The sequence below is a fragment of the Lissotriton vulgaris genome, chromosome 11 (genome assembly GCF_964263255.1).
Source record: "Lissotriton vulgaris chromosome 11, aLisVul1.2, whole genome shotgun sequence".
Taxonomy (NCBI): domain Eukaryota; kingdom Metazoa; phylum Chordata; class Amphibia; order Caudata; family Salamandridae; genus Lissotriton; species Lissotriton vulgaris.
Window position 1 is genome coordinate 814063704 of NC_141699.1, and position 26501 is coordinate 814090204.

The following is a 26501-nucleotide window of genomic DNA, read 5'->3' on the forward strand; positions in this document are numbered from 1 at the left end:
CGTTTGCAAATGTTTTCCACATAATTATGGCTCTGCCATGTTTGCCACATAATACATCATCTGCTGCATAATCTGACGATTTTAACTGAAAAATTGTAGCTCAAAAGGATCAAAAGTTAATAAAAATGTGAATTGTGCTGCTGTGAAGTAAAGGGCCCTTTGCAAGCGTTGACTGGTCATCTTTCTCACTTCTATGTTATACTGGTACTAACAAGGCAACATCTTTGCAGGGAATGTTAGTATGTGTACACATGTCAAAATAATAAAGTATCAGAAAATATACTGCAATATGCTGCAGCCTTTTTGTTGCTGCATAACTTAGTCATCACTGCAACTTAAATTTGTCCTCCATTGTTGCATTATTCCAGTAGCCCCAACGCAGGCAGTACATGTTAAAAGTGCTTGTGCATGAAGCAGAGAAACAGTGAAGCTTGCAAACTTAGTTTGGGGTGTGTGCAAATCCTGCATTGCCAATCACTGGTGAGTTGCACTTCTATTGCTGAAATAAAGTCAATGGAGGTACTAATGGGTGAGGCAGACTGGGTCAAGGGTTCAGTGACCTTGGTTACAGTTGCTGTTGCTCAAGGTTGTGCTGTTTCGTAGGCCTGCCCGCAAGACTGTAGGTGAACTTTAGCATAGATTGTGGAGGAGAGGCCTTCAAGGGTAACCCACACTTGCCATTGCTAGGGTCCACCTGCTGGAGCTAAGACACCAGGGCTTCTAAGGTCTAGCATGGGAATGTGCTCCCTCAGGAGAGTGGTCTGGTCACGAAGGCTGGACTTGGTTCCCCAGGTCCAAATTTGGCTGCTCTGGCCATAGTGTCACATCCACCGCCCCACTGAACACCATACTGCCCCACTGAGAGAAACTCTCACTGCCTTCAGCTACAACCCAATTGCACCCGCTATAAACACCTCAATGCAACTTAATTCAAATTATTCACTAAACAAGAGTAGCATGCTGCCTGAAAGTTACAACATCCTGGAAAAAGCAAACACTCATAGGGAATGCAAAATTAAATAAAGCATGTGAAATGTTAGCAGGAACAACATAGTTACCTTAACGGTTTTACACTTATAAATCGGAAATCAATGAGTGCTTTTGCCTGAAAAGTTAAGAACATGACTACAGTGCCTGGAAATCCCATTTTAATATCCATTGCTTATATCCTTACAAAACGTAAGCAGTAATGTTTAAAAAGACGACATCCCTGTACACATTTTAATAAACTAAAATAAGGAAAACAGTTGATAAGGATCTCATTAAACGTTTTCCACTCCATGCATCAACCAGGTAGTGCAGTACCTCTAGGAATGGTGCACTTCCCCACTCGGGGAAAACAATGCTGTTCAAAGCAAGATGAGAAAATGAAAATAGCGGTTCACTGGCAAACTTTGTAAAGGTGTGCTAATGTGATTGGGTGTGAATAAAATCAATCTGGCCACTTTACGACCATTTTGTCTTGATTTATTTTCTCATTTAGTTATGTTTTGTATTTTGAACCTTTTTTTCTCTCCGTCCTGAGGCTGCACTTTGGAATAGAAAAATGTCCAAAAAAGACATTTCCAGCAAAAGTGTTTCTTTCTTTTTTAATCCATTTCACAGGGGAACAAATGAAGGAAATGAGAGAAACTAGAGGGTAAGAGCCATTTCTTCAAGTCCCTCTTTTCTACAACTGAGGAGTAGAGAAGCAGAGACAGAGAAGGAATAAGAGGAAGAAAGGGAGAGGGGGGCAGCTGCCAGCAGCAGAACAGAAGTGGACACTGTTCTTGTCTTCTCTGGGCATGAAGGAAAGGACAGAGTCCTTTTTCTTTTCTGCCCACCCCACTCGGTCCATGAAGGGCCGAGCCTTATCTATAGTCCCTATTTCTGGCGTCCTGGGACGCATTTTTAAAATAAAAACATAGGGGAACGGAATCTATTATATTTCAAAAGTAGGGGCATGCCATGCCCTGCCGATCCCGCCTACTTTAACCACAGGAAAGGAGAATGTCACTAAACTTTGGTGCAGCCATCCCATACTCATCTATGGATCAAGTTAATTCCCCAGTGATTAACCCCAGCCCCCCATAAGACGGATCCTATGCAGACTCTGCGCCAGCTGCACCACACAGATGGCGAGAGACGACAGCTGCATAAAATGATCCGCATGGCGCCTAAGAGCCTCCAGACCATTGCCAATAGCGGCACTACTAGGGGCGATCATACGAGAACCGGGGGATGTAGAAACACAGGAATGGGGCGGGGAAAAATCCCAGTGACACTAAGAACCAAAACGAAACTGGAAGCAGAACAACAGAGCGCTGCTATTATAGACCTGCGATCAGACAAAACACACACAGAGAAGGGGGAGGGCACTCGAACTGCACGCAGACTGCGCAGGCCCTCAGCTCCCTAGTACCAGAAGCACCACCTACATTGCACCATTAGCCCACGTCTGCAGCAGCCCCTGCAATTCTGGGCCACTAGAGAGGGCCAGTGCGGAGCACCCTTCGGGGCACACACACCCCTCTGCAAACCAAAGCAGCGGGGCCGTAAAAAAAAAAAATGAACAGTTCCAGGCAGCAGCCCTGCAGCCACATTAGAATGAAAGAAACTACGCCACGGATTCTCCTGGACTTCTTTACTTTTTCTTTTGTCCTGACCGCATTTCGCTGCTGCTCTCGGCCCCTTTACTCTGGACCCTGACCCGCCATCTTGCACATTCCCTCGTCCTTTAACCCTTTTCCCTCGTTTCCTCCCTTGATGATCCTCAAATGTTTCCTCCCTTTTCTGATTTGCCTTTTCTCCATAACCGTGTATCCCTCCCACCCTCCCTTGGTGCTGTGACTGCATCCCACCTCCGACCCCACTTAATGGAACTCTGCTTTTCTGTATATAGAGATAACTCTAATCACTAGTATATGCAGTAGACCTTTGTACTCCCTACCATTCCTATGTGACTCTTGGAGTATATCCATTCTTATCCCTTCCCTACGTATATACAGGTACATGCATCATTGAAATGTTTTGCGATTCCTTATTAGCGATTTTTAAGGAATCGCAAATAAGGAATCGCAAAACAGAATGCAAAAAAAAATAGCGATTAATTATGGAATCGGTGAAATTCGCAGAAAAAAATTGCAATATTCCTTTTTTGCGAACTCGCAAACTGCGAAATCGCAATTAGCGATTTCGCAAATTGCGAGGTCGCGCATTGATGCATGTTGATGACATCACAACCAGAAAATGTGCTGTCCAAGCCTCATTTTCATTGCTGAGGCTCAGGGGGGGGGAGGAGGGAGATGGCTCTGGTAGCAGAGGAGAGTGAGAGGGAGAGAGACTGTGTACACCAGGAAAGAACTGCAAAATGGAAGCTGACAAACGAGCACAGGACAGCCAAAGTTCAAGGAAGAGAAAAATTAAATTCTCAGAAAAAGAACTAGAGACTCTAATTGAGGGTGTAGTGCACAGCAATGACAAGCTGTTTGGGAAAGCCTCACTGAAGGTTCCAGAGCAGGAAAAATGCAAAATATGGATCCGGATCCAGAACCAAGTTAATGCCATCGGGGTCACTCACGGTTCAACAGAGGAACTTAAGAAGAAATAGTACGATTTATGCAGTCGTGCCAAGGCTACCATTGCAGACCGTATGAAGGAGGCACAGAAGACAGGAGGGGGCACACCACCACACACAGGAAACACTCCCATGGAGGAATTGGTGGAGTCTACCATCCAGCGTGAAGCAGTTTTTGGAGTCACGCAGCTGGACACCTCCGGAGCAGCACACACCTCTGCAGGTAAGAGAAATGCATGTCTCAATTGCCCCAAGTACATGAGTCAGGATGTCAGCAGAGCACAGCATTAGCACACACTGTAAAGCCTGTATACTATTACATTACTGAGGAAAGTGCATCATGGGAGTTGTAGTCAGGCAAAGTACTGACAATGACACACACACAGATATGCCCAAAACTGTTAAAAATAGTGTAGCAGATGTTCAAAATCTAAGGATTTTTATTAAATGAGAACTATGACATGACCTCACAAGCATACATTGATGCAGTTTTGCACTGTTTCACCTCACAGATGCAGAACTCAATGAGGCCGAGAACATTGATGGTCAGGAAATGCACCACAGCAGCGCATCAGAACATGAGGACACACCAGCTCTGCCAACTACCCAGTCACGTGTGCCTCATTCCCGTAGGGCACCTGTCCCAACACTGCGTCCCATGGCTTCCGATGATGAGGGCAATGCTGCACCTGCAGTCCGTGTACGGCAAACAGACATCGCAACACCCACACCAACACAGATCCGGAGAGGCTTTTGTAGATCGCAAAGGAGAAGGCGCAGAGCACGCAGACCACAGCAGGTGGAGGCGAGAAATCCAGTCTGGGGTGGCTTGGAGGGACAGATGCTCCGTTCACATCGCCTGCAGAGCAAGAACACTCGGTTAGTGAAGGAGGAAATTGCTAAGATGTCAGGCAACATTGCTGTACTGGCCAGTAGTGTCCAGGAACTCACTAAGGTCATGCAGGAGGGGGATGCATCGCGCAACAGACAGCACCGCCAACTGATGCAGCAACTCAAACACCAAGGAAAGACCAACAATAGTCTGGCCACAGCCACGACACTGCTGGCGCGTAGATCAGTGACTTTGCAGACAGAAATGTGTCACTGTAGTGGAGATGTTGCCAAAGCACTGCATCAAGTGACTAATGCAGTAGACCTGATGGATGCATCCGGTAGGCAAGTGCACATGACTGCACAGGATGACAGTAGTGAGTGTGCCTCAAGCATGAGCAGTACAACAGTGCCTGTTGCAAGTGCTGTGAGACTCACTACTCGCAGCGCTACCCCATCCACTGGCAACGAAAGGCAAGAAGAAGCAGCGCAAGACAGACGTCTGGGTGTTCGAGGGAAAAAACTCTAGTCTCCCATCCTGACATTTTGAGTGAAATGGTGATTTAACCATTGACACGCTGTGACCATATCACTGACTTTCAAGTACATTTGATTTAAATATTTTTATTATTTTTTGGAATTCCAATGAGTATTGTGACATTAGTCACTTTTGGCTGTTACCTTATGTTCACCGGTCACAATACATTTACATAAAGTATACTTTGCATTTCATTGAATGTGTTTGTGTCTTCATTACTCACCTCAGAAGTAATTCTGTGTAATCTCCAATCTGCGCCGGCGGCCTTCTGCTGCGCCTGTGCCTTGTTGGGCAGGGTGGTGTGGCACTTGTTGGTTTCCATCCTCCGAGTCACTGTCAGACAGCTCCACTTCCAAACCTCCCTTTGTTGCAATGTTGTGCAGCATGGCACATGCTGCCACTATCTTGCAGCATTTGACGGGACTGTATTTCATTGCACCTCCGGTCTTATGGAGGCGTCGGAATCGGCTCTTGGGTAGGCCAAATGTGCACTCAATCACGTTCCTCGTAGAGATATGTGCTGCATAGTATCTCCTTTGTGCGGCTGTGGCTGGATTTAGATATGGTGTCAGCAGGTAATTTCGCAAGGCGTATGCACTGTCACCTACATGTGAGGGTAGAAAGGCTGTCAGTGACTGTTAGGGTATTACATTTGTACAAGGAATGGAAAGATGTTTTGCACATAATTACCTAGCAAATGTCCCTCTCCAAACTCTCCCCTTGCTAGACGGGTCTGAATGCCACTTTGCCTGAAGATATACGAATCATGTGCACTGCCAGGGAATTGTGAAACGATGTCCGTTATAATGTTCTTTGCATTGCACACCACCTGAATATTCAGGGAATGATAACATTTCCTATTGCGATACATATATTCATGAGCTGCAGGGGGACATATCGCCACATGGGTGCAATCAATACAACCCAGTACTTGGGGGAAGCCAGCAATTTGATAAAACTTCTGCTTGGTCCTAGCTATTTCATGGGCTGTGGTAGGAAAACTTATGTGGTTGTGTATCCGTACCATCATAGCATCAAGAAAAGCTGCCTATATTTGTGACATTGCACTTTGAGACACACCTCCTGCTACTGCTATGACTCCCTGAAAAGTGCCTGACGCCAGTAGATGTAGGCAACATAATACCTGCACATGCGTTGGTATTGCATTGGTCCTATGGGTCTGTCGTTGCAGGATAGGGCCCAATTCATGGATTAGATCATGTTTCATTTGGCCATTCAGCCTATACTTGTCATATATTTCATCATCCTCCTGACCAAGCAGAGTGACGCGGATTCTGAAGATGCGCTCATATTTGCCTCCCTCTCTGTTGAGCAGCTTGCAGCCTCATCCTCCTCGCCATCAGGTACAGAGCAGCCATTTTGGAAACTGGGGTCTCATTGTGGGTGTGTTTATAGATGTTTCTGTTGGTCTTCAGCTGTTTCTGATTTGCACTCATTTTTACCACCTGGTTGGGTCCCTTCTTAAATTGCGATTGCAAATTAGCGATTTTCCTGTAAATCGCTAATTGCGATTTTTCATGCATTTGGATTGCGATTCCTTATTTGCGATTCTTTACTTGCGAATCGAATCGCAAATGGGAAATCGCAATGGTTTTCGCAGAATTTTTTTTGCGATTCCTTAATTTTGCGAAAATTTACCAATTTTCGCAGAATTAAGGTTCATGCATTTCTACTCTTCAAATTGCGATCACAAATGCCATATTTTTGCGATTCGCAATTTTACCGACTTCCTAAACGCTTGATGCATGTGCCTGATAGAGATAACTCTAATCACTAGTATATGCAGTAGACCTTGTACTCTCTACCATTCCTATGTGACTCTTAGAGTATATCTATTCGTATCCCTTTCCTATGTATTTAGAGATAACTCTAATCACTAGTATATGCAGTAGACCTTTGTACTCTCTACCATTCCTATGTGACTCTTAGAGTATATCCATTCGTATATCTTCCTTGAGTGACTTTACTATTTGTACATTTGCAATTTTTCTTTCTGTTTGTATCTCGTTCTTGTGTGACTTTACATCTTGCACATTTGCAATTTTTTCTGTTTGTATCTTTTATGTAACACATGTAATCCTTAGTCCTTATGTTTTGCAACTGGTTCTTATGTTAAGCGCTCTGACACCTTCGGGTAAAGTTCGCGCTATGTAAAATTGCATTAGATAAAAATAAATAAATGAGCACTTCTATTGGCAACCCGACCAGTTTGCTTCCTATGGCGGAGTCCTCTGATAGTCTGTGTCCTAGCCCTCGCCTCAACCTGAGCAGAAAAACAAAGGACACAACAAGAAGTAAGGTTGTGGGCGGGAACAGGAGAACAGCTAAGAGCTGACACACAAAAAGCAGCGGTTAGCAACACAAGGCCCACAAATAGACCCTACTACTGCTTCATCGCAGTCGTTAGCAGGGGGCACGGAAACACTATTTACATATCAGGACAGTGTGGACATTTTTTTGATAAATGTTTGGCGCGCTTTAGAGATCTAATAAAAAAAGAAACTCACCCCACTTTATGAACGCTTGGATGCCATGGAATTACATACACCTTGCATACCTCAAAAATAGGTCAGCTCATAACCAGGGGCTGAGGAATCTGATCTTCGAGGTATCTTCCTCAGCTAATAAGAATTTGCCAACAGATGGGTGAATACAGATAAACATTCTAAATAGCTCCGGAGGCAGTACCGGAATATAAAGAAATAGATATTTTATGTTTGATTTTTTCCCAAAATGAACACCCATCCATATTAATGAGGTGCCGTAGGGTTGAATTTAGCTCTGCGGTGACCCCCCGCTGCTACATCAGTTGGTGCTGCAGACTCAGACTGGCCATGCCTCTCGGATATACTGGCACATCTTAGTTAAGTGCGCCCCTGCCGCATGATTATGAATTTAGTCTATTTCCCAGAAAAAGAGATGCAGTATCGTTGAATTCGTACATGTCAGTTACCAGCATCTTTGTGGTTTTACGAACCTGGTAAAAAAACACGGAGAAATACACGATTCTCCTGTCTTTTTGGATACATGGTATAGACTGCTCTTCCTTTAGGTATTATGTTTGCTTACTCTAAAAATGTAGACATATTGCAATTTACAAGTCCACTGCCTCCTCGGCAAAAAATATTTGCATCCCACACTCACACTGCATACAGATGCCCAAGTTAGAGGAATGGTGTTTACTACCTACAACGGTCCTTACAGATGCTTCTATTTTATTCTACTTTACATCAGTCGCTCTGAATCCTGGAGATAAAGCTTTTTCAGGCTACACATACGAAGAAGAGTGACAGGCCTATTTGTAAGAGTTAGTAGGAAGAGAACAAGATAAGGGAAGGTGGGGTCTATAGAGAGAAGGTAGATAAAGATTGAGAAATAGGAGGAAAGAAGGGGGATAGGATCAGGAAAAGGAGGGGGTAGGGAGGAGAAAGAGGAAAAAAGATACTGTAGCAGAGAGGGGGAATAGAAATAAGAAGAGATGAATATTTAAAAAGTAAGAACACTAGAAAAAGATGTAACAAGAAGGGGAAAAGCATAGAATGAGGGTGATAGTGGGAGGAAAGAAGGGAGAGTAAAGTCAAAGATGCTTTATTCGGTTTGTAAAGAAAATACATCTATATAGCAACAGACATAAAAATGTAAACAATACTAAAGCAAGCTACCATAAAACACAATGTAGAAAAATAGGGCTTAAAACGAAAAACCCTATACAGATAATTCTGTATCTTAATATACATTTAGCAGCATCTATAGAACATAATCATTAGGCCATTCGAAAAATGCATTTAACTGTAATATTAACAATTATACGACCTTAGTTATGTGCAAATATGCAGTTGAAGTGCTAAGTATCGTCGGAGTGCAGGAGAAGGCACTGGAGTGGATCATCTCCTTCCTCGCCGGAAGGACACAGAGAGTCCGCCTCCCTCCGTTCAGATCTGAAGCCACCAGAGTCATCTGCGGCGTCCCTCAAGGCTCCTCGCTCAGTCCAACCCTCTTCAACATGTACATGAGCCCCCTCGCAGACATCGCACGCCAGCACAACCTCAACATCATCTCCTACGCCGACGACACCCAGCTGATCCTCTCCCTGACCAACGACCCCGCCACCGCCAGAGCCAACCTTCACGAAGGGATGAAAGAGGTAGCCGAATGGATGAAGAACAGCCGCCTGAAACTGAACTCAGATAAGACGGAAGTCCTCATCCTGGGATCCTCACCCGCCGCTTGGGACGACTCCTGGTGGCCCCCCGCCCTAGGCAGCGCACCCAAACCAACAGACCACGCACGCAACCTGGGCTTCATCCTGGACTCCTCCCTCTCCATGACCAGACAAGTCAACGCCGTCTCCTCGTCGTGCTTCAACATCCTGCGCATGCTACGTAAGATCTTCCGGTGGATCCCCACCGAGACCAGGAAGACGGTCACCCAGGCCCTCGTCACCAGTCGTCTGGACTACGGCAACACCCTCTACGCCGGAACCACCGCCAAACTCCAGAAGAGACTCCAGCGGATCCAGAACGCCTCAGCACGACTCATCCTGGATATTCCCCGTCGCAGCCACATCTCCGGACACCTGAGAGATCTGCATTGGCTCCCGGTCAACAAGAGAATCACCTTCCGTCTCCTCACTCACGCACACAAAGCACTACACAGCCAAGGCCCAGGATACCTCAACAGCAGCCTCAACTTCTACGCTCCCAAACGCCAGCTTCGATCGACCAGCCACACCCTCGCAGCCGTCCCCCGCTTCCGTAGAGCCACCACAGGGGGACGGTCCTTCTCCTACCTCGCCGCCAAGACATGGAACTCCCTCCCCACCCACCTCCGCCTGACCCAGGACCACCTCGCCTTCAGGAAGCAACTCAAGACCTGGTTGTTCAAGCAGTACCAGATCCCCCCACCCCACCCACCCCCAGCGCCTTGAGACCCTCTGGGTAAGTAGTGCGCTATATAAATGCAATGATTGATTGATTGATTGATCTCTATATTAGTATATGTGCAAATTAGCAATTCAAGAGGAAAATTCAACAGCATCCTTCCTAAAGTGCAATATGCAATTAGCAGCACCTAGACTAGCTATTCACAGAGAATGATGATAAGTGGAACAAAGTGCAAGTGCTATGCCATTCCAACAGTGAATATTATACAGTAGCAGCAATTAGTCCGACAAACATATGTGTGCAAATTAGCATAATAAAATACATGATGTTAACAACATCTTGTTTTTAAAGTGCATAGTACGTTTAGCAGCTGGAGAGAAATTCATACAATAATTGATTTTCTTGCAGAAATACATTTTAAAATATAAGTGGCCACATAAAAACATACATCTGGGGACTCTAGATTAAACACTAGTTTCATTGCAGTTTGTAAATGATGCGTATTATACTTTAAAAAGATGGGTTTCAAATAATATTTCCTAAAAGAGGTATAAAAAGTACAAGATAATATAAAGTGACACGTGCTCTGTTTTGATTTACCATCACATGGGCACAAACAAGTTCCAGGTTTTTTAGGCACAGGAAAGGCCACAAGGTGATGCACAATTCCTAGGCGGAGACGGGTTAACACAAATCGATGGGAGGGAATACTAACTGTTACAAGGTAAGATTGGAAACCTGCATTGATGTTATATTGTTGATAGAAATTGAATGTGCTCTGTTTATTATATTTTTCCAATCTAGTCTCTGCTGTATAGTTCAAAAACAAAACCTTCAATTCTCGCTTTGATAGTATGGGATCCATTATTAAATCATTAAAAATATCCAAACCATACAATGTTTTATACCAATGATGTATATGATTCTGCCAAGGGATATTTGATCGGCGGTCGAGTTTAATACAATCATTTATTACGTCCTGCGTAAACTTTGTCTCCTCCTTTGCCCAAATTGAACGCCATAAGGACAGAGGACGGAGGGCAATTAGGTCATTAACATAATACAAATCTAATTCCTTATGTATTAACTCAGTTGAAGCCGTAACTGGGGCACTGATTAATCTTTTTAAAAACACATTCACCTTCCCCTGAACAGATTTGGCACTCTGTGCATCATACTCCCAAACTCCGGCCCCATATATAGCTGAAGAAATGCATCTGGCGTTAAAAAGTGTTAGCATTTCATAAATTCTGCGATCCCCTAATTTAGCAGCAAATCTAAAAATACAATTTGTATTCCTGGCCATTTTAAAAAGAACACTTTTTTGTTCATTTATCCATTTCCCATCTCCTGAAAAGATAATGCCTAAATAACAGAAACTGTTAACAGATTCTAATCTCCACCCTTCTAAAAAAAAGGGTTTATATTTTCTTGGTTTCTTACCACACACCATGGTAACCGTCTTCCCTTTATTAATTTTAATTTCCTGTTTTCAATAAATACGTGGAATTGATTAATTAAATGTTGCAGTCCATTGTGGGTCCTAGAAAGGAGGACCGCGTCGTCCGCGTATAAAAGGACTGGGATAGGGTTACCGTTTATAGTTGGTGCATCTGGGTTAATCTTTCTTAAAGTTGTATCAACATGATTAATAAAAAGAGAGAATAGTAGGGGGGCGAGTACGCATCCTTGACGGATGCCTCTCTTAACTTCAAAAAAAGGGGTGCACTCACCATCTGTTCCAAACCTTACTTTGCTTGATAAGTTATTATACAAACGGGCAAGCAGATGGATAATTTCAGTGGGGGCACCCATTTCCAGTAATGTGGGCCAGAGTAGTGTGTGTTCCACCAGATCAAATGCGGAACTCAAGTCGGCAAAACACAGGTAAAGATTACCAGGTTTAGCTTTAGTATACTTGCCGACTATGAGTTCCAGGTTCACGCACTGCTCCATTGTACCTATTCCCCAACGGAACCCATACTGCACCGGGGACAAGATGTTTTTCTCCTCGGCCCAGGCTTCCAGTCTCACTAATAGGGCTCGACTAAGGATTTTAACTGTCAAGTCCAAAAGCGAGATTGGACGGTAATTCCGTGCCTCTGACCTAGATCCTTTTTTGTAGAGGGGTATAATGATTGATTGACCCCATGTCAGTGGTAAATTATCTTCCACCGCTGTGAGGTTCCGTGACAATTGTAAGTGGTGTTTTCGACTCGCACGAATATAGTCGAGTCTGGTATCTATGAACCGCAAATGACGAGTTTAGTAAATGTGCGCAGTTTCGCTGTGCTAACTTAAACCGTTCGTTTGTTATGTGGGTTTTTCATCTGTACCCACGGGTTCCATCTTAGATACGGCATCCATTTTGTCTCTTGCCCTCAAGTAGCCAGCGAACGGACGTTGTCCGCTTCGCGACCCTGGGACTCCGAAGATATTTGCGGAAGACACATGTTCTTTGTGAGTGTCTTTATGACGAGGGGGTTGCTACTGTAAGGCAGATGGCGCCGCTCGAGGCTCATCTTGCCGCACGGACTTATTGTCTCAGCCGTGCATCTCATTAGGCACGTCCCTTTGATGCCTGTATCTCGTGTTTCCCGATACCTCCCCTTTTACACCCTTTCCGATCTCCCCACTGTCTCCATCTTCCTCTGCACCTGTCTTTGTTCCTATTTCGATCTGTTTTACTGCTGATTGGAATTTGCTAATGGTGGGAAGATGGTTTTTACAGTTGGGAACCGCCAAATGTTTCCGCACTTATGTTCCGGACCTCGTGTGTTTCAAAGTGACCAAAGTGACCCCTCTGGGGGATAATTGTGGGAACCGGGTTGTAAACTTTTGTGTTCAATGTTATCCTATGGGTAAAAACTGTATAAAAGGAGCGATCCACAGAACCAATTTGAAGCAGTCTCCCCAAGTTGCACGCTGTGTACTTGTCGTGATCTCTGTGTTCCCTGCAGCAAATAAACCTTGAATCTTTGACGTCGAAGGAAGTGTCCCGTGTCTCTGTGATTCGTACGCCGGAGCAGGTTACCCACGAAGGTTTCAGGTGTTGTGCCCTGGCACCGCTGGGTCTCAAAGAACCCAGTCCTTCAGTTGGCGCCCAACGTGGGGCTGCATCAGTGGTACCGGTCCAAGCCCGACGATCGTGAGGAACTTCGTGTGAAATCTCCGAGGGAAGGTGCACTCCGCTTCATCGATCCTGTTGTCGAAATAAGTGGCCCGAAGACTTTTCCCGCGAAGATTCCCGCCTCCGGACGGCTGCGACGGACTGCTGCCCTGACTGTAGACCTGTTTTGGCGCCTGGCGTAGACCTTGGTATAGCGAGACGATTGACGGGCCTTCCTGGAGACGCCATCGATTTTTGAGTTAAGTATTTGTGGGTCGCTCCCATAGTTCTTGGTTGTTGACACTTTAGCGAGTGTTTTTTGTTGTTAGCGCTGTGTGAGTGTTTTTGTCGGTGACACTTTGCTAGCGTACTTTGTTGTGTTGTTTGACGACTGCAGCCGCCAAAAACCGAGGGTTTTGTTCTTTGCTGGGACTTGGTAAATCCCGTAACCCTTGAAGTTTGTGAAACTCGGCTAGTGTGCAAGATGCCTGGTCGTAGTACTCTGTTTAGTTGTTTCAGGCCTTGTGGTATGGATTCCCGATTGGAGGACTCATGTCCGATACCTCCGGTTGGAACTCCCACGTATGAGCTCTATAGTAAGCATGGGCTAGGCCCAGTTACCTTTAACGATTACTGGATTAAATACACGAAAAAGGACGGCGACCTTCGTTGGCCACCTCATGGTAGCTTCGAGGCCCCGATCTTAGATAATCTAGAGATTAAATTGTTCGAAAGAAAGTCAAGGCCGGCCATGTTTGATGCTTTTCGGTTGTGGCGCAAAGAAGCCCGACAGAAAGAAATCAGACAGAATAAACGTAGTCAGCGAGATAATGTTGCTACCATAGTGAAGAAAGCAGAGCAATTTCAGCGAGATAAGGAGGTTAAGGATAAGGAAGTGTTTGACCGATTACAGCATATGACTGTAGATAAATGTTACCCCGCTTTACCAACGGAGTCGGAAAAGAAGGAAGAGCCAGTTGAGGATACCTTAATGTCTTATCTTATGAAGTCACCACCTCCGTACGTACAGGGTACCGCAGCTCCTGTGGTCCCTGCCGTACCTGTTCTTCCACCTATTCCTCCTCCGCCTGTTCCTCAACCTGCACCCGTTCTTCCGACTGTTCCTGCTCCTTTGTCTGTTTCTATTCCTACTGCTCCTCCGCTTCCATATACTCCTGTTCCCGCTACTACTTCTGCTGCTGCTCCTGTTTTGTTAACCCCTGCTGTTGCTACTGTTTCTACTCCTTCTCTTGTTAGCCCTGTGTCTTATTCCTCTCCGTCTACTCGTAGTCGCAATTCTCCTCTTGTGGCTAGCTTCTTTCATTCGCTTGGACCTGTTCATGGGTCCGCTGGTTCCGATGGTCCTCAGAGACGTAGTCAGCTTCCTGGAAACAGAGAACGCGTTGCGCTATATAATATGGCGATGGGTTGGATGGTAAATCCGCAGAGAAGTCCACCCCGTGTTGTCCTCGAAACATTCTGTCAATTCAATGTGCCAACCCAGAGATATGTGTTTAATGAAATGTGTAAGTTCCTTTATGATCAAATAGTGGCCGATGCGCCTGACGAGGTGCTCGCCGCTCTGTCTGATCTCCAGCTTCAGTTCGCAAATGGGCTGATAGTGGATACTAACGTTCGACGTGCTGTTGAACGATTGCTATCTCTTCGTCCGGCTCCCATCCCTCATGCACTGTTCGTTGAGGATATTGAAAAACAACCAGACAAGTCTGGCCAATATCCTATGCGTGAAGTCCCGCCGGTTTGGATACCAGCTAATCCTAATGCTCAACCTCCGACATTGGCGCACTTCCAGAGAATATGGATACATCTCCCATGGAAGCGCTCGGAAGTGTTGCAGGTGAAGCAATCTTTGCCTGACCCACGCAAGAATCCTACAGGGTATTACAAAGAATTATCACAGCTTGTAGATGCTACGGTGATGAATCTTGCCGATATTGACATGTTGTTTGGCAATGTTGTACCGCAACCGGTATGGGCAAAGATTCGACAGGAAAATCACCCGGCTGAATTAGGTGGTGCTTGGGCTGCCATTGTAGCGGCAGACGCCGGACAAGTAGCTGCCACTAAACCCGATCAGTTGATTCTCGACCTTCCTCAAAGAATTATTACGCTAATGAAAACTCTTATGCCAGCTATGAAGGTGAACTGGGACAAGTTGTCAGCCTGTAAGCAGAAGAAAGATGAGAGTGTATCTGACTTCTTTACGAGGTTTGAGGAAGCATTCATCGACCATAGTGGTCAGGATATGGGCACGGAGGGTGGCCAAAGGTTGTTTGTGGATAAATTTGTTTCAAATTTGTTGCCCGATTTGAGCAATAAATTGAGAAATTCGGAAAGTGCATGGGCCGTTTCTACTTCGGCTCAGATATTGGCTACGGCACAATACTATGAGAATAGAGAGAAAGAAGAGATTGACCGTGCTGATAAAAAGACGAAAGAGCTGACAACTAAAGTGTTGTTGCAACAAGCGTATCCTCCGCGGTCAAATCAGAATAATTCGCAACAGAATAGATCACAGCCACAATCGAACAGATCCCAAACCCGTAACGATTCCTCCTCCCAAAGATCCTCGTTAGGGTACAATCAATGTGCTTATTGTAGACAGGAGGGACACATTAAATTCAATTGCCCTGTTTTAAACGAACGTAATAGTGGTAACTCATCTAGAGGCGGTCGTGGTGGTTCGCAGCAAACACCACGTGGTAGAGGTCGTGGTGCTCAGAACGATCGCTCAGATAACTCATCTACTTCTAATAATTGTTTCGATCAACGTGGATCATCGCAAGGACGATCTGCGCAGTACAATGTGGACGATTATTACGTCGATCAGGGGACTGACGACAGTAATTACTAGGACAGCCATAGACAAGGAGAGGGAGTGGTATCAGTTCCGGTTGATCAGAGAGGGCCTTACGTCGCAGTTGCTACATCGGGCGTCGTTGAGCCTTTTCTGTTGGACACTGGTGCAGCGAAAAGTTCTATCATGTATTCGAAACTCCCTGGCGCACCTTTGTCTGGCTTAACAAATGTTTCCGTTGGATTCTCTGGCGCCCCTGTTAGCAATCCAGTTTCGCGCCCTTTGCCCCTTCAAATTGGGCCACGTGAGCTAGAAGCTCCGTTGATTTTAACCACGGGTTGTGGCGAAAATCTTTTGGGCCTGGATTTGCTTAAACGTTTGTACGCAACTTTGTATTGTTCTCCTGCGGGTGTAAGGCTTACGTTAGGAGAGAGGGTTGTCTCTCCCATGTATTTGTCCCTCGATAAGCTTCCACCGGAATTGAGTTCTCTTCCTGCGTCTTTGTGGGCAACAGGTCCAAATGACGTGGGCCTGCTTGATATCTCCCCTTATGTTGTTCAGTTGAAATCTAATGTGCGGCTGCCACGTATTCCCCAATATCGTATCTCCCTCGATGGTGAACGAGCACTATTGGCGATCATCTATGATTTGATCGAGAAAGATGTGATTGAGGAGACTCGGGGAAACGTGTGCAACAGCCCTGTACTGCCCATTCTTAAACGTACCGATCCTTCGAAACCGCCTGTTTATCGCTTTGTTATCGATTTACGGGAGGTAAATAAAATTGTGGTTCCTCAATTTCCTGTTGTGCCTGACATCACGGCGCTACTGACTCTGATTCCAGCTTCTGCATCATGGTTTTCGGTGATTGACTTGAAAAATGCGTTTTTCAGCATCCCGATTGCCGAAGAGAGCAGGGACCTTTTCGGTTTCTCTCTCGGTGGACGCAGCTTCCGGTTCAAACGCGCTCCTCAGGGCTACTGTGAAAGTCCATCTATTTACAGTCAAGCCTTGAAGGGTCAACTGGATGCCTTTAGGTTGCCGGTTGGTGCGGCTTTGATCCAATACGTCGACGACTTATTGGTGGCTGCTGATACTCAGGACATTTGCAAAATTGCTACGGTGTCGTTGCTGCAACATCTCTGTGAGTTAAATCACAAGGTGTCACCTTCTAAACTCCAATATTGTTGTCAAGAAGTAACCTATCTGGGTCACTTATTGTCAAAGGAGGGAAGGAGATTGACCCCAGAGAGAATTGCAGCGATTGCGCGAATGGCTGTGCCAAAAACCCAAAGAGATGTGCGTGCCTTTCTAGGTATCACGTCGTACTGCAGGCAATGGATTCCAAATTTTTCATTGCTAGCGAAACCATTGGTGGCTCTTACGTGCAAGGATGTTTCAACTCCTTTACCATGGACGGAAGAATGTCAGAAAAGTTTTTCTGAACTGCGTGATTCATTGTGTTCGGCTCCTGTGTTAGGTACCCCTGATTACAGTAAGCCGTTTACGTTATATGTTCACGAGAGGGAAGGTTGTGCTTTGAGTGTTCTAACGCAACCTTTTGGTGGTAAGCAACGTCCATGTGCATATTTTTCCTCGACCTTAGACCCAGTAGCTAGAGCATTGCCGAGTTGTTTACGAGCAACAGCGGCAGCTGCGGTCTCCATCCGACAATCAGCAGGATTGGTCATGGATAATATGCTTACGGTGATGGTTCCGCATGCAGTCGATACTCTTTTGAATCGAACGAAAACTCAGCACTTGACGAGTGCGAGGTTGTCTGGGTACGAATTGACGCTCTTGGCAAGCCACATTCAGATAAAACGTTGTAACGTTCTGAACCCGGCAACTTTGTTACCAATTAGCACAGAGTCAGATGAAGTAGTAGAACATGACTGCTACTTGAGGACTGAAGAGGAAACGAAAGGTCGAGTGGACCTTAAAAACACCCCATTGGAAGATCCGGATGGCACTTTGTATGTGGATGGGTCATGTTTTAAGTTGCCGAATGGCGATGTAACTACTGCTTATGCTGTTGTAACATTGAATACTGTTGTTGAGACTGCAAGGTTGAATCAGAATTCTGCCCAAGCTGCGGAGCTGATTGCTCTTACTAGAGCATGTGTGTTGGCGAAAGGGAAACGTGTGAATGTCTTTACTGACAGTCAATACGCGTTTGGTGTTGCTCACAGCTTTGGACGATTGTGGAGAGAGAGAGGTTTCTTGACGTCGCACGGTACGAAGATACAGCATGGCCAGCTTGTGAATGATCTTTTGGATGCATTGACTCTGCCTACGCAAGTTGCGATTGTTAAGTGTAGTGCGCATCGTAAAGTGACGGATGATGTTGGTCGTGGTAATGCGTTTGCGGACGAGACTGCTAAGGAGACTGCCCGGAACCTTAGCACTCGAATGTATGTGCCGAGTTCGGTTAGGTGGCCTACAGAATCGAGTATGTGTGAAGACACTATTGAGAGTGTGAAAGCAATTCAGAATGAGGCCACTGAGACTGAAAAGACGAAGTGGAAAGAAAGTACGGGAAAGTTGGATGCGAATGGTTGTTGGATTGATTTGTCGGATCAGAAAAGATGGATGTTGCCTGATGCGTATGTGCTGGCCGTTGTGACAATGGCACATGGGTTAGCACATATTAGCGCGAAAGGTATTTGCAAGTTGCTGGCTGCTGTATGGAAGAATGATGGCATTACGAAATGTGCTGAACGTCTGGTGAAGAATTGTATGGTGTGTATAATGTACAACCCTGGCAAAGGAACCCCAACTCCTCCTGGCAGTTTTGCTCCCCCTTCATATCCCTTTGAGGTGATTCAATTGGACTTCATCCATATGGAGCGATGCAATAACCTGAAATACGTTTTAGTTGTGGTTTGCGCATTCTCCCGATGGATCGAGGCCTATCCCCTCAAAGACAATACTGCTTTGTCTACTGCGAAAATCCTACTGAAGGAATACTTTCCTCGGTATGGAATGCCTAGAGTCGTGTGGTCAGATAACGGAAGTGAGTTTGTTGGAAGTGTGATGAAGAGTGTGTGTAAGGGCCTTGGAATTAATCAGAAATTCCACAGCGCCAATCATCCCCAGTCAGCTGGATTGGTTGAAGGGTACAACGGCACCCTTAAACTAAAACTAGCGAAGATTCAGGCTACGACTGGTCTTTCGTGGCCTGACGCTTTGCCTCTAGCACTACTGTCAACTAGGGCGACTGTACACTCCCGAGTAGGGCTTAGTCCCTATGAAATAGTGTTCGGCCGTCCTGCGAATGTGTGGGGGGTTCCTAGGCCAGGAATGTTTTCTGATCTTGAGTACCCAATGTTGATTGATTATCTACATGACTTGACTGCTAAACTGAGGTTAATTCACCAACAGGTTTACGACGCATTGCCGACGCAGACAGAGGGTCCAGGCCACCAGCTCCAGCCCGGAGACTGGGTGGTGACACGGAACTTTTCACGCAAAAATAACCTGGACCCGAGGTTCACCGGACCCTATCAAGTGCTCCTGGCCACGAGGACTGCCGTTCGTCTTGAGGGACGTAAAAATTGGGTGCATGCTACGCACACCAAGCGAGTCCCCATCCCTTTGCCGGCAGACCCGTGGGTAAGGAGAGGCATTGCGTCATCTGAAACAGAAACATTGCCGGCGTTTGTGCCCTTTAGCGACGCACAGCTTGTTGAAGAATCCTCAGCACAGCAGAAAGACACTGTTGAACAATTAGCATCAAAAGACTCAAGACCAGAACACTCAACTGATCAGCAGGACGCTGTCTCTTCAACGGATCCTTTGTTCGACGAGCAGACACGTCCTGGGAAAACTCGATACTTTTTGCGATCTCGCACTAAGGACAAATAAAAGATCTTGTTTTTGCGGTATTGACAATTGCATTATCCCGTTTTCCGTGATCAGTTTTGAACTTTCGTATTACTGTAATTATTTTTGTACATATATTTTGAGCTTCACTCCTTATACTTTTGCCTTTACAGCTGAGAGACTTTGTTTTTGCATACGTACATATTGTGCATTGAAGGCCGTAGGGCCGCGCGCGTACTTCCTTCTGGACAGTAGGTCTTGACGCTAGGTTAAAGGCCGTCGGTTCCTAGGAACTCCTAGGGATTGACTATTGCTGCACAGAACGAAGTGCGTCAAGAAACGTTGCGGACGGTCGTAGGGAATGGCATTCTCGAAGCTGAATGATTTGGAGGGGGCTCAAGTCCACAGATTCAAGCTGCAGCAACTCAGTCGTACTAAATGCTTCATATTCCAACTGTTTGTATTGTTTTTGACTGCTTCTGCATTATTGGCGGGTGGGGTGTATTACACGATGTCTTACTTCTTACCTGCTACACCTACTCCTACTCCTTACCCTAATCTTACCTCTACTGCTTCTCCCCATTCTTTTCACATGTTACCGGAACACGAGCAGGCTAGACGTGTAGAATTCCGCAACAATTCCTTTATTCAGCTCCTCCATCAGCATCAGTTAGTGGTTAATACTACTAATTGTTGGGTGTGTGGGTTGATGCCACATACTACGGATAAGGGAATTCCATATCTGGTGTTACCGTATAGTTCCCAAGGGTCAGCTCGAGCATTTCAAACAATGTTTCGAAGCGCACTGGGTTTCCACCCCATTCGAGAACCACGTTCCCCCTACTCTGGTCCTACCTCGTACCAAAAACCTTTGTCGATAGCAATAGAGGATTTAGATAGTGAGATCTATGATCCTTCGCTTATTCCCGAAGAAGAGGTACAAGCCTATAAGGTCCTAAGTAGAGGTGAATATAGTGTGTTCACTAGTGAAAAGCAGCTTAAAAGCTCGCCTCCAATATGGGTCGTACCCCACACTGGTAATTTTTGTCTTATGGGTCGTGGCCGAAGATCGCAAGCCCGACTTGGAGCAAGTGCTTGCACTGAAAATTACATTCTGCCGATGTCCTCGTCCCCTGTGTTTCTGGCTGCCAAGGGTACATACTTTATCTGTTATGATCGTGCATTCACATGGTTGCCCGCAGACTTCATGGGCTCATGTTTTATTGCAAATCTGTTGCCTCCGACGTTCACTGTAGATGCCGATTATCATAAGACTAGAGTTGTGCGAGGCGTAATTAGTGAAGAGGATACTGCCGGTCAAGAGGCAGGAGACTTTTTCAAGGGTTTCCTCCCGTTTTGGGGACCTATGGTCAATAGTAGGAACCTGAGACAGTTGACTCGAGTGGTAGAATCGACAGCTAATATTACTGCCAGTGCCCTTGGTAATATCACCACAGAACTTCAGGCGGAGAGACTTATGACGTTACAAAACCGTATGGTTTTAGATGTCATCTTAGCAGATCGAGGTGGGGTATGTAAGGTGATCCATTCGAGCTGCTGCATTTTCATTCCAGATAATGCTCCTACTGTCTATCAGGCCATCTCGAGGTTGCATAAGATCTCCGAATCCATACACGTGGATGTAGGGGATTGGACGCTACTTGGATGGTTTTGGGGCCTGATGTCGACTTGGGGTTGGAAAATTCTGATGATCATCGGAGTCGTTGTAGTGTTCCTGTTCACGTGTTGCCTTTGTGTGCAGTGTGGTCCTGCCTTATGTGGCCTCTGTGCTACAACGTGTATGAGACAACCATCTGTTACCAAGGGGACTCGGTTGGACAGAGCTATGCTACAGCAACATCTCGATGGTCTGATGAATATCGAATATGATTCCGACTAGTGCTTGCCTACATGAGGGCAAAAGGAGCGTCTGAGGTTCCGTGACAATTGTAAGTGGTGTTTTCGACTCGCACGAATATAGTCGAGTCTGGTATCTATGAACCGCAAATGACGAGTTTAGTAAATGTGCGCAGTTTCGCTGTGCTAACTTAAACCGTTCGTTTGTTATGTGGGTTTTTCATCTGTACCCACGGGTTCCATCTTAGATACGGCATCCATTTTGTCTCTTGCCCTCAAGTAGCCAGCGAACGGACGTTGTCCGCTTCGCGACCCTGGGACTCCGAAGATATTTGCGGAAGACACATGTTCTTTGTGAGTGTCTTTATGACGAGGGGGTTGCTACTGTAAGGCAGATGGCGCCGCTCGAGGCTCATCTTGCCGCACGGACTTATTGTCTCAGCCGTGCATCTCATTAGGCACGTCCCTTTGATGCCTGTATCTCGTGTTTCCTGATACCTCCCCTTTTACACCCTTTCCGATCTCCCCACTGTCTCCATCTTCCTCTGCACCTGTCTTTGTTCCTATTTCGATCTGTTTTACTGCTGATTGGAATTTGCTAATGGTGGGAAGATGGTTTTTACAGTTGGGAACCGCCAAATGTTTCCGCACTTATGTTCCGGACCTCGTGTGTTTCAAAGTGACCAAAGTGACCCCTCTGGGGGATAATTGTGGGAACCGGGTTGTAAACTTTTGTGTTCAATGTTATCCTATGGGTAAAAACTGTATAAAAGGAGCGATCCACAGAACCAATTTGAAGCAGTCTCCCCAAGTTGCACGCTGTGTACTTGTCGTGATCTCTGTGTTCCCTGCAGCAAATAAACCTTGAATCTTTGACGTCGAAGGAAGTGTCCCGTGTCTCTGTGATTCGTACGCCGGAGCAGGTTACCCACGAAGGTTTCAGGTGTTGTGCCCTGGCACCGCTGGGTCTCAAAGAACCCAGTCCTTCAGCTGCATTAAAATAACGAGTTAAAATTGGGGCCCATAGTGATATTTCATGTTTATAAAAGTCCATGGGTACCCCATCGGGCCCAGGTGCTTTACCCCCCTTACTGTTTTTAATTGCCTCTGTCACTTCATTTAAAGTTAAAAACAACTGCATTTTCTGCCATTTAAAACATAAAGTAGACCCATCTGGATTAAAATCAGAGTTAAAAATCTCAGAGAAATGTGCAATCCATGCAAGACAGCTAACGTGGGAACTGACCTCAGGTATATTATCATTCTTTAAAAATGGGCCATTTATAGTTTCCCAAAAGAGTTTATGGTTTTTAGTTGCAGCGGCCATATCAAGTTTATTCCAGGCATCGTTCTGTAACTCCCTTTTCCTAGTTGACAGGGCCAATTTATAATTAATACGTTCTTCTCTAACTTTTTCTTTATCTCTGGGTTTAACATCAAGTTCACTTTTTAACCTTTTCAGAGTATTGGCACAATGTTTGTCAAACCACACAGTTTTAATTCTTTTAGTCCTTCTATTTCTTTTTAACAAAGAATTTTCAACTGTGCATGTAATTTTCATAAAATTAGAGAGAACGGCGGACGCTATCACATTAGTTGCAAGGCAGTATTCAACCTCTTTGGTACATTTACAAATAATATCCTTCGTTAGAAGGGAGAGTATTTTGAACAGGCACGAAGAAAGACCAGGAGAGAGGAAGAAGACAGACGGATACAGAGGAAAACGCAAGAGGGTAGTTGGGCAAAGGTGCCAGAGATAAGTCGGTGGGAGATGAGAGAGCATGAGAGCTTAAATGAGAGCTAGAGACGTGCAGAAAATGTGATTAGAGATTTCAAGTGAAATTTTAGTTTAAGACGTTTTGATCAGTGCTCATAACCAGCCTAATGTGTTTTAAAATGCACAATATCACATTTAGTTTCTACAATGACCTTCGTTTAGGACTGAGAAATCAATCTGCTAAGTGATCTACAAAGTTCTATTAAGGTCTTGCTCCACGTTGCATTTTGCCTAATCTCTTAACCGTGAAACTGCGCCCACTTATTCAGTTTTTTTGTTACTATAAGATTCGGTGAGAGGTGCTATTTTCTTTTTCATTATATGTCAATGATATCTAGAATTCCTTGATTAGTCACTGAAAAGTACAGTATACATGTTGAGATGTGTGGGCTCTATTAAAAAAATAATTGGGTTTCAGTTCACAAACTTGGAAGCCTCGTAATCATTCCATATGAAGAAGTCTGGCATTTAGCTGCACCTATGGTGGTGATAATAATAATAATAATAAAAATCATTTGTAGAGCTCTCAGCTACCCCAGATGGGATGTCCTGGCGCTATAGCAGACAGTGAACAAGGTAGAGGAAAGCACAATACTAGTCATTCCGACTGAAAAGCCAAGTTTTCAAGGCCTTTCTGAATTCCTGTTCGGACTGCATTATACGTAGATGGGGTCTGTAGGAGAGTAGGATCTGCTTACTATGGTTACCCCCACTTTTTGCTGGTGTTTCACAGTTTTTTTTACTTTAGTCAGGCAGGGGCCCTGCTTTTCAGGACCCCAGCCTGGCTCCTTCCTCTCTAAATTGATTACATGTACTTTAGATACACTCCAGATTGGTTACTGGGTTATCCTTGTGAGTCCCTAGTATATGGTACCTTTGGTACCAAGGGCATAGGTACCCCAGAGGCTTACCAGGGGTTGAAGATGTATTATGCCACCCCTGGGAAGCCTTCTAAAATAGCACCACAGGTCTGCTACTGCAGCTCCGGTAAGGTGGTGCATGCACCCCTTACTAAGATATAGGTTACCTGCATCTACCTTTAATCACTGACACATATAAACCTATAAGTCACTCCTATGCCAGGCCTTCTCAATACTGAAGACAGAGTGCTTGGTTTTGTATGAGAGTGTGCCCAGCATGAGCTGAGCCCCTCTGCAGCTTTCGGAATCTATTCTCTGAGGCTGTTCTGTGATGCAGCCAGACCATATACCCTGTGCATTATAGCCTCGCGGTAAATGCTAACGTTGGAATGGCTGCATGGAAACATGTTGTGTTTGGTGTCTAACACTTTGGAATACTACCCCCCCTCCCCCCCAGCCAGTCTCTGAGGCTGTTCTGTGATGCAGCCAGACCATATACCCTGTGCATTATAGCCTCGCGGTAAATGCTAACGTTGGAATGGCTGCATGGAAATATGTTCCTGCGAAATACGTTCCTTACGAGGACATTGAAATTCCATTAACTTACCAAGAGCATCAGCTCTGGTTTAAAGGCGCCCTACAACATCAAAATCGCATTACCAGGCTCGGTCCACTAGGTAGACCAGGAGCAACATGGCCGATATTAGCCAGCTATACACCACATCCTGACATAGAAAACATGACAGGTCCAGAACTGTTAGCCCAGCTAAAACAGCTAATTAAAATACATAAACCATTGGTTCAATATGTCATGCGGACCATAACATTCCAACCTGATGTAACGATTCCACAACACACTCCTCACCAAGGGAACACAAACAAAATCACACCACAGACTATACAATTGGTCATTGGTAAATTGCCTGTAAAAAGGGAACAAATTCCGTTCTGGTTAGCTCAAAAAATGACTCAGCTAGAGGCAGTATTTCCTGATAATACACCTCAAGAGAAACACAGAATTCTGACAATCTGTTTTCGAATGGGGGTAGCACCACATGTGAAGGACTGTGACACTTGGGGTACAGTCTTTGCTTCAATCTACACAAAAACACATGGTGTTCCATCTATGGCGGTAATACCAGACGTTCTAAGACAGATTCAAAATGAATACGGACCAGAAACTGACTTAAATCTAGGTATGAAGTTACTAAAGATTTCAAAAAGGTCTTGGCTATACTATTAGATAACATTAAAGGTGAAGCAGCGTCCGTGTCAATCTACCAAAAACTAAAAGAAACAGATATAACAGAGCAGCCATATGAACTTGCAAGAATTATTGAAAACTCCTATGAAGAACTAGGAAGAGATAGTTTGGGGGAAACCTGTAAAACCCGAACTAACAGAAAATCCTGAAAAGGTTTTTATTAAAAATAATCTCACTACTCCTAAAAAGAAGTGGGAGAGCAGTAAACAAACACTTCCTAAAGAGAAGCGTACACTGTTCAGAGGTAGGTCTCCCCAACGGGAGCCCTCTGAAAAGAGGTATAACCTCAGAAATAGGGATAATTTGAGAAAACCTGATAGATATCAAGATACTGATACACGTTCCTCTCGTACCCTTCAGACTTCCTTGCAGAAATCTGAAAAAAGAGAAAGATCAGACCAGAAGCAAGAACGCGTGAAGTCTAAAGACGAACAGCACGTTCCTAAAAAAAAGAAAACTCAATTCACAAAAAAGAAGGTAGCAAGTGTAAAGATCAGACATGCCGAGGATCTTCAGGACACAACTCAAGAACGGGGAGTGTGCCCAGACAATGCTAGGTAGCGCAGCAGAAGTCACCATAGCTCGCAAGATCCTGAAGGATCATCTGGAGACAGTGAACTTGAATGAATGCATTCAAGTTGAAACTGTCGACACCAGGATTAGTGTACCCCTAAAGTTATATGAAGTAACGCTCCGGATGGAGGGGGACATAACTACGAAAATAAAGGACCTCTTTTGGGGGAATATATCTAAGGGCTATGACATCCTTCTAGCTGAACAAGACTGGCCACCTGAATTTGTCAGGGAGGGCCCGCATGGGGAAGAGATAATTATGCCAGTCTTCTCAAATCACATTCCAATTCATAAAAAATACACCTATGCCAGAAAATGGGCCGTGGCTCAGGCTCCAGCATTATCCAAAATCACGTAGGATGGGATGAGGACTCTCCTCATCATAAAATCCAGTTAAAAAAATCAACCCACTGCACAAAGGCAGTATCCAGTTAAGCAAGAAGCAAAAAAACTGGTCCGGGAGATCTTAGATCAACTTGAATACCAAGGGGTGATTGAAAAATGCACCTCATCCATGAACAATCCTTTGTTTCCTGTCTCCAAACCAGACAATGCATATCGTCTAGTTTTGGACTACAGACATTTAAAC